At 43.9% G+C, this 6,000-nt stretch overlaps 2 protein-coding genes across 4 annotated transcripts in view; one reads left to right on the top strand and one right to left on the bottom strand.

Annotated features, from left to right (window-relative positions):
• CUNH17orf100 (chromosome unknown C17orf100 homolog) overlaps positions 1-6,000 on the bottom strand; it is a 56,265-nt gene that overhangs the window by 750 nt on the left and 49,515 nt on the right. The window lies entirely within an intron of this gene.
• Slc13a5 (solute carrier family 13 member 5) overlaps positions 1-6,000 on the top strand; it is a 37,104-nt gene that overhangs the window by 10,416 nt on the left and 20,688 nt on the right. The gene's annotated exons all lie outside the window — the stretch shown is intronic.

The following is a 6,000-nucleotide window of genomic DNA, read 5'->3' as shown; positions in this document are numbered from 1 at the left end:
CACACACACACACACACACACACACACACACACACACACTGAGTATGCTTTGCCTATGTTTTTTATCACGCAGTATGCTAAAGACGCCTTTCTTGTTAATACAGTCATGTGCTGCTAATGACACTTTGGTCCGCGTGGGACCACATAGCTGATGGTGGTCCTATAGTAGGACTGTATCACCTGTGGATGTCATGGCCACCTTAGTTTGTGTAAAGTGTACTCACACTCTGGGATGTTTGCACAACAGAGAGACTGGCTATGGCACATCTCTTAGAATGTGCCCCTATAGTTAACAAAGGATGACTGTAATTATATGAACTGTGAGCTCTGGCTTTATTCACTTGTGCATTTTTCACATGTGCACATGGATGTATTGGGCCCCACTCTGTTCAGCTTTGTCCTGAGCTCTGTGCCTAGTACGGACTTTTCACTCCCACTGCCTACTTTCATCTCAGCTCAGTGGCCTTTCAGCCCCTTCCTCAGCTGCTGAGAAGTGCTCTGTCTCTGCATGTAGAATCCACCTTAGTCTTCATTGTTATCCCCTTCCCAGATTTTTCTAACATTCCCTTTCTAGTCTGCCCTCCCTGCTGACATTTGAGCATTTTAGCTGGAGAATGTTTAATTTGTTACTGATATTATTCGGGGGCCAAGGCACCTCTTGGACATCCTAACAGTGGCACAGAGATAAGAGGGCAATCAGCCTTTTGTCCCATCCTCTTGTCTTCTCTTCTCTTCCTCCTTCCTTCCTTCCTTCCTTCCTTCCTTCTTTCTTCCCTCACTATGTATGTAGTCTAGGCTGGGCTTGAATTTATTATGTAGCTCAGGCTCACTTTGAACTCAGTGATCCTCCTGCCTCAGCCTCCCAAGTGCTGGGATCACAGGTGTGCAACAGTATGCTTGGACTCATTCTCTTTTCTAATGGTTATGCTTAGCTCATCCTTCCTTCCTTCCTTCCTTCCTTCCTTCTTTCTTCCCTCACTATGTATGTAGTCTAGGCTGGGCTTGAATTTATTATGTAGCTCAGGCTCACTTTGAACTCAGTGATCCTCCTGCCTCAGCCTCCCAAGTGCTGGGATCACAGGTGTGCAACAGTATGCTTGGACTCATTCTCTTTTCTAATGGTTATGCTTAGCTCATCCAGGAGCCTACAGTGGTTATGTATGCCGCCTGCTGCTTCTAAATTTAGATAATAAAAAGTTACTGAGAACTTTCTGCATGTCGCACATTAGAGTGGGCCCTCTTAATCCTCAATTTGTAGAGCCTGGAGAGGGGCAAGGATTGGGAGTAGACAAGGTAATTTATCAATGATATTTAGAATGGCTATCACATGATGGTCACAGAAGTCAACTGACTTTTAGTCTTGCTTTAGAGTTCTACACAACATACTCTCTTATTATCAATATCTGGAGGGGATCACTCCTGCTACCTGCCCCAACACCAAAGGCCCAGGGAAGTGTGACTGCTAAAATGGTACACAGTGAACATTGCCCAATCCTGCTGGTAGCAACCCTGGCTTCTAACCACACTGTTTTTCTGGCCTTAGTCCAGCTTTCGGTCCACATGGACCCTGTGGGGGCAAAAGGAAAGGCTTCCCTTCACCCTCTGAAGGTTCTCTGGGATGGGCCAATAATAGATTAAATAAAACAAATACACAAACTTGTAACACATGCAGGCAATCCTCTGGCATAATTCCATTCTAGCTAGCAGCGTTCTGAAGCTTTTATAGACTTTTCCAGTGGAACTGTGGGGAATGTAGACCATTTTTAGAGGAATTCATGGGCTTGGAGAAACATACAATGGCCTAGGACAAAGTCCATTTGGCCTGCCAAACAGACAGTGGATTAGAAATGATTCCCTTTGTATTATGGGCAGCTAAGTGAGATAGAAATTAATATGCAGTCAGAGAGGGACTGGGTTCTCAAAGAAGTCAGCAGAAAAAACCAAGATATCAGAATTGTGATAGGAGGTGCATCTGAAGGAGGCCAGGCCTCATGATGAAGTCACATTGGCCAGACTTGCGTACTTCCCTAAGGGATAATAAAAACTTGAGATTATACTGTAATTAGTACCACCTAGTCCATTAAGTCCAGCTGTATATCTGGCACCCATGTGGGTGCCCAAAACCTCTGGACCCATGTCTTCCCCAAAATGTTTCTGTTTTAAAAGTTGTAGAGGGCCAGGGATTTAGCTCAGTGGCACTGTGCCTGCCCGGCAAGCACAAGGTCCTGAGTTCGATCCCCAGTATGGAAAAATAAATACAAAATAAAAGCCATAGATAAGCCAAGGTTGATGATGCTAGCTAGCCATTTGCTAGTTATGAGCCTCGATTCCCTATTAGAGCAACATCAGCTAAGAGGCCACACTAGTAACCGTACTGGTTGATTATCATTTGACCCACCTCATACTCATTTCACGATTTTGTTCTATGAAACATTCTTGGGAAAATGGCCTCAGTGGCAACCTACTTTCAAGACTTCTCCTGTCTCTCAGGAGGTATCTCTCAATAAACTTTTCCTACTCTTAATCCCCATTGTTCCTCAAAATTCATTCCTTGATATTCAGGGACACAAACTCGGCACATCTGACATCTAGCAGGTTAAGAGTTATATGTCTCCTATAGCATTTGGAATATTGAATGGGGTCAAATTGGAGGACTGTGGTGTGTGACAAATGTCTGTCCAGATGTGTTGGCAGACTTCAGTCTTTCTTACTGTGATATGAATTCAGTTAATGAACATTCAGAGAAGGGACTGAGGTCATTGTTCCTTCCTTAGTGAGACAGGAGTTGAAGCAGATCCAGAGATGCTGGAGTAGAGACAGCATCTGCTATCACCTGCTGTTCTCTGAGTTCCTTTAATTAAAAATAACCAGTTTGCATCATATTTTGGGGTGACCATCCTCAGACTCCTTTAGTTCTTCCCTCTTCTGCACAGCCAATGCGTCAAATTCTGGAGACATCTTTTTGGTGCCACAAATGGCGTTTCCCCAGTGGAGGGGAAGGGAGCTGCGGACATTTCACAGTACACATGACAGGAGAGTCCCCACAACAAAGACCCACCCAGCCCCAGATGTCAGTGGGCCAGGGCTTCAGATGCAGGAGGTGTCCTGGGGTTTTTGTGGAGTGATGAAAAATATTTATTAAAAAAACATTAAAAGTAATTACTTGTTTTTGCAGTGCTAGGAATTGAACCCAGGGCCTTAAGCATTCTAGACAAATGCTCCACCACTGACCTGCACTCCCAGCCTGAAAGATTTAATTTTTTTATGACTGATGACACAACTGAGGCAAAGAACACCCCTGTCTTGGTGCGATGTCTTACAAGTCTGACACCTGCTCCCCGAGGTGAAGATGAGCAGTGAGCGGGCGAGCACAACCTCTCAGCAGCCTGGTCCTGGCTTGACTCAGGTGACGCCGGTCCCTGCCTTTGCTTCCTTGGCTAAGCACTTGCGGATTATCCCTCGTGAAGTTGAGCCTGTGCTGGGTCCTGAGGACAAAGTGAACCTACAAATACCGTTTGTATTCGCAGGTTGCACTCCGGTAGTGGTGCAGGTGACGTAGGCTAGAAGAAATACAACCTGCGTAGGAAGGAAATAAGGACGCTGAGATTTTAAAACTTGTAGTCTTTAAGAAGAATTGCAGCTTCAGGACACAAGCCCAGATTATTTATTTATGGTATTTTTCTCATTTTCTCCCCAAACATAGTAAACCTGGACAACTCTCTTTCACCTCTGAACAGTTTTTCTCATTTTGTTTTTACCTGCAAATATCCTTTTCCACCTGTGGAGAGGCCACATTTTTCACCTGTAAATTAAGGTTTTCTATATGAATGGACCATTATCTTATTACGGGTGGGCCATCTTCTCCCACCCTCTAGACAAGACTAAGACTATAGATCATCAAACTCCACAGATTCCTGCCCCCAAAACCTGACAAACCCTAGTTCCAAGCTACGCTGTGCGCCATCTCAGCACCCACACCCTGCTCTTGACTGCCCCCGTAGCTCTTTCTTTTTAAAAAACTAATTAATTTTATTGGTACATTTAAGGTATACAATGTAATGACATTCATCACTGGAAACTTGCACCTTTACATCATCCATCATAATCCAGAATGCACCCCTCCACCCCTCCCTATCTACAAAGACTTGGTTTCCATTTTTCCTTTTTCTCATGTTTCTTTCTTAATAAACCTTCTCATGTCTCTTACATGGATGTGTCCTGCAAACCCCTTCTGTGGCAGAAGTCAGTAAACCTGCAAGCCTATTTTAAAAGGGGGGAGCCAGCAGTGGTGGTGCATGCCAGTCCTAGCACTTGGGAGGCTGAGGCAGGAGGATCACCTTGAGTTTGAGGCCAGCCTTGACTATATGCAATATGTTCAAGACCAGCTTGGACTATATAGTGAAACCCGGTTTCAAATAAATAATAAATAAATAAATAGGTGGAAAAAGTCCCTTATTTCAGCTTCAGGGACCTCACAGACCCATTCCCAACGTGGTGACACGGGGAGAGAGTGAAGGAAACAATGGCAATAATCCAGTGCCCTAATTGCTGAGGAAGGGCACCAAGCAGACTGTGGAGGGGGTGGGGAAGGCATCTGGGAAAGAGTGCTGAGCTGAACAGGCTGTTCTCTCTCTAGGCTGGGCCTGTGAGGCACAGAACTTCTGCTTCAGTCTGCAAATGCTTTGGAGACCGTAGAACTGGGCGAGTGGTGAATGGGTGAGGAGATGGGGCTGGAGGGGTCACAGGACCCAGTTCTTCCCAGAGGGCCTTTGTGAGGCCTGCTAAGGCATCTGGGTTTGGTCCTGAAGGGAATAGGAGGCTTTTAAACGTGGAGGTGGTGCCACCAGATTTTTGAAAGAGAAAAAGTGTGGGTTGATAGAAATAGAAAGATCAAATTAGAAGCCAGTCAGAGAGATCTGGGCAAAGATATGCCCTGACTAAAGGCAGTGACCATGGGGATTATAAAAACCCAAATCACTGCAAATTAAAAGCTATCCATGGCTTTATTTTTGATTCTAGGATCTGGCAACACTTCACACCATAAAATAGAGTGGGTATTTGATAGGCTGAGAAGGATAGGTTAGAAGAACGAAGAGTGAAGTGGTCATTTCAAAGATACTGTCCTAAGGTAGAGACAGGGAGACAGAATAACAGAAGAATAACTCATTAGCTTCAGGTTACTTCTTTGTAAGGATTAAAACAGAAGGAACTTCATCATCCTTACTGATCTTTTTAGGAAATCTAGCTTTCATGTTTTTCCTGATTTCTCAGGTCAGATATGATGAATGTTAAGGGCTGGGTGTGGAGACACAGGCTGAAGCAAGAGGATCCTCGAGAGTTCAAGGCCAGCCTGGGCTGTATAGTTAGAGTTCAAGGCCAACCTGAACTGCACAGTGAGATTTTGTCTAAAAAAAAAAAAATGAGAGGGAGGGATAAAAGTTAAAAAGGTATTTGTAAATAAGAAAGGGTGAAGGGTGTGAAGGGAGGGCAGGAGTATGGGAAAAACATAGGAACCAAGACATATCATGTAGAGGTACAAAATCGTAATGATAAATGTAACTGTATTGTTTGCTTTAAATGTACCAATAAACTTAATGGAGGGAAAAAGAAGTTAAAAAGATAAAATCTATGCTTTAGTGAAGGGTTTAGGAGAGCCAGCAGAGGTAGACACTCCCTACAGGGAATTTGGACTTTAGGAAATTGGGCTATAATTTGTGTCAAAGCATAAATATCCAGACAAGATCAGGAAATATATCCAAGGAGAGACCACTAGTCTGCTATACATTTTATTTGGTGAGCTATTTAGGTGAAGAAGAGACATGCTGTTCAGATAGATATTGAAGTGTAGCTATCTGTCCATATCTCTAGATAGTATCTCTAGTCCATATCTCTGTGGAGACAGTTCCATAACCGATTAGCGTGAGTGTGTTAAAACTCTTAGGGTCTTACAAGAGAACAGAAGCAACTGTATTCACAAAAGCAGGTCATTAAAACAGCATC

The sequence above is a fragment of the Fukomys damarensis genome, unplaced genomic scaffold, assembly GCF_012274545.1.
Source record: "Fukomys damarensis isolate Sample0158 unplaced genomic scaffold, DMR_v1.0_HiC HiC_scaffold_13, whole genome shotgun sequence".
NCBI classification, from domain to species: Eukaryota; Metazoa; Chordata; class Mammalia; order Rodentia; family Bathyergidae; genus Fukomys; species Fukomys damarensis.
Note: the sequence above shows the minus strand (reverse complement) of the source record. Positions and strands in the feature narration are given on the sequence as shown.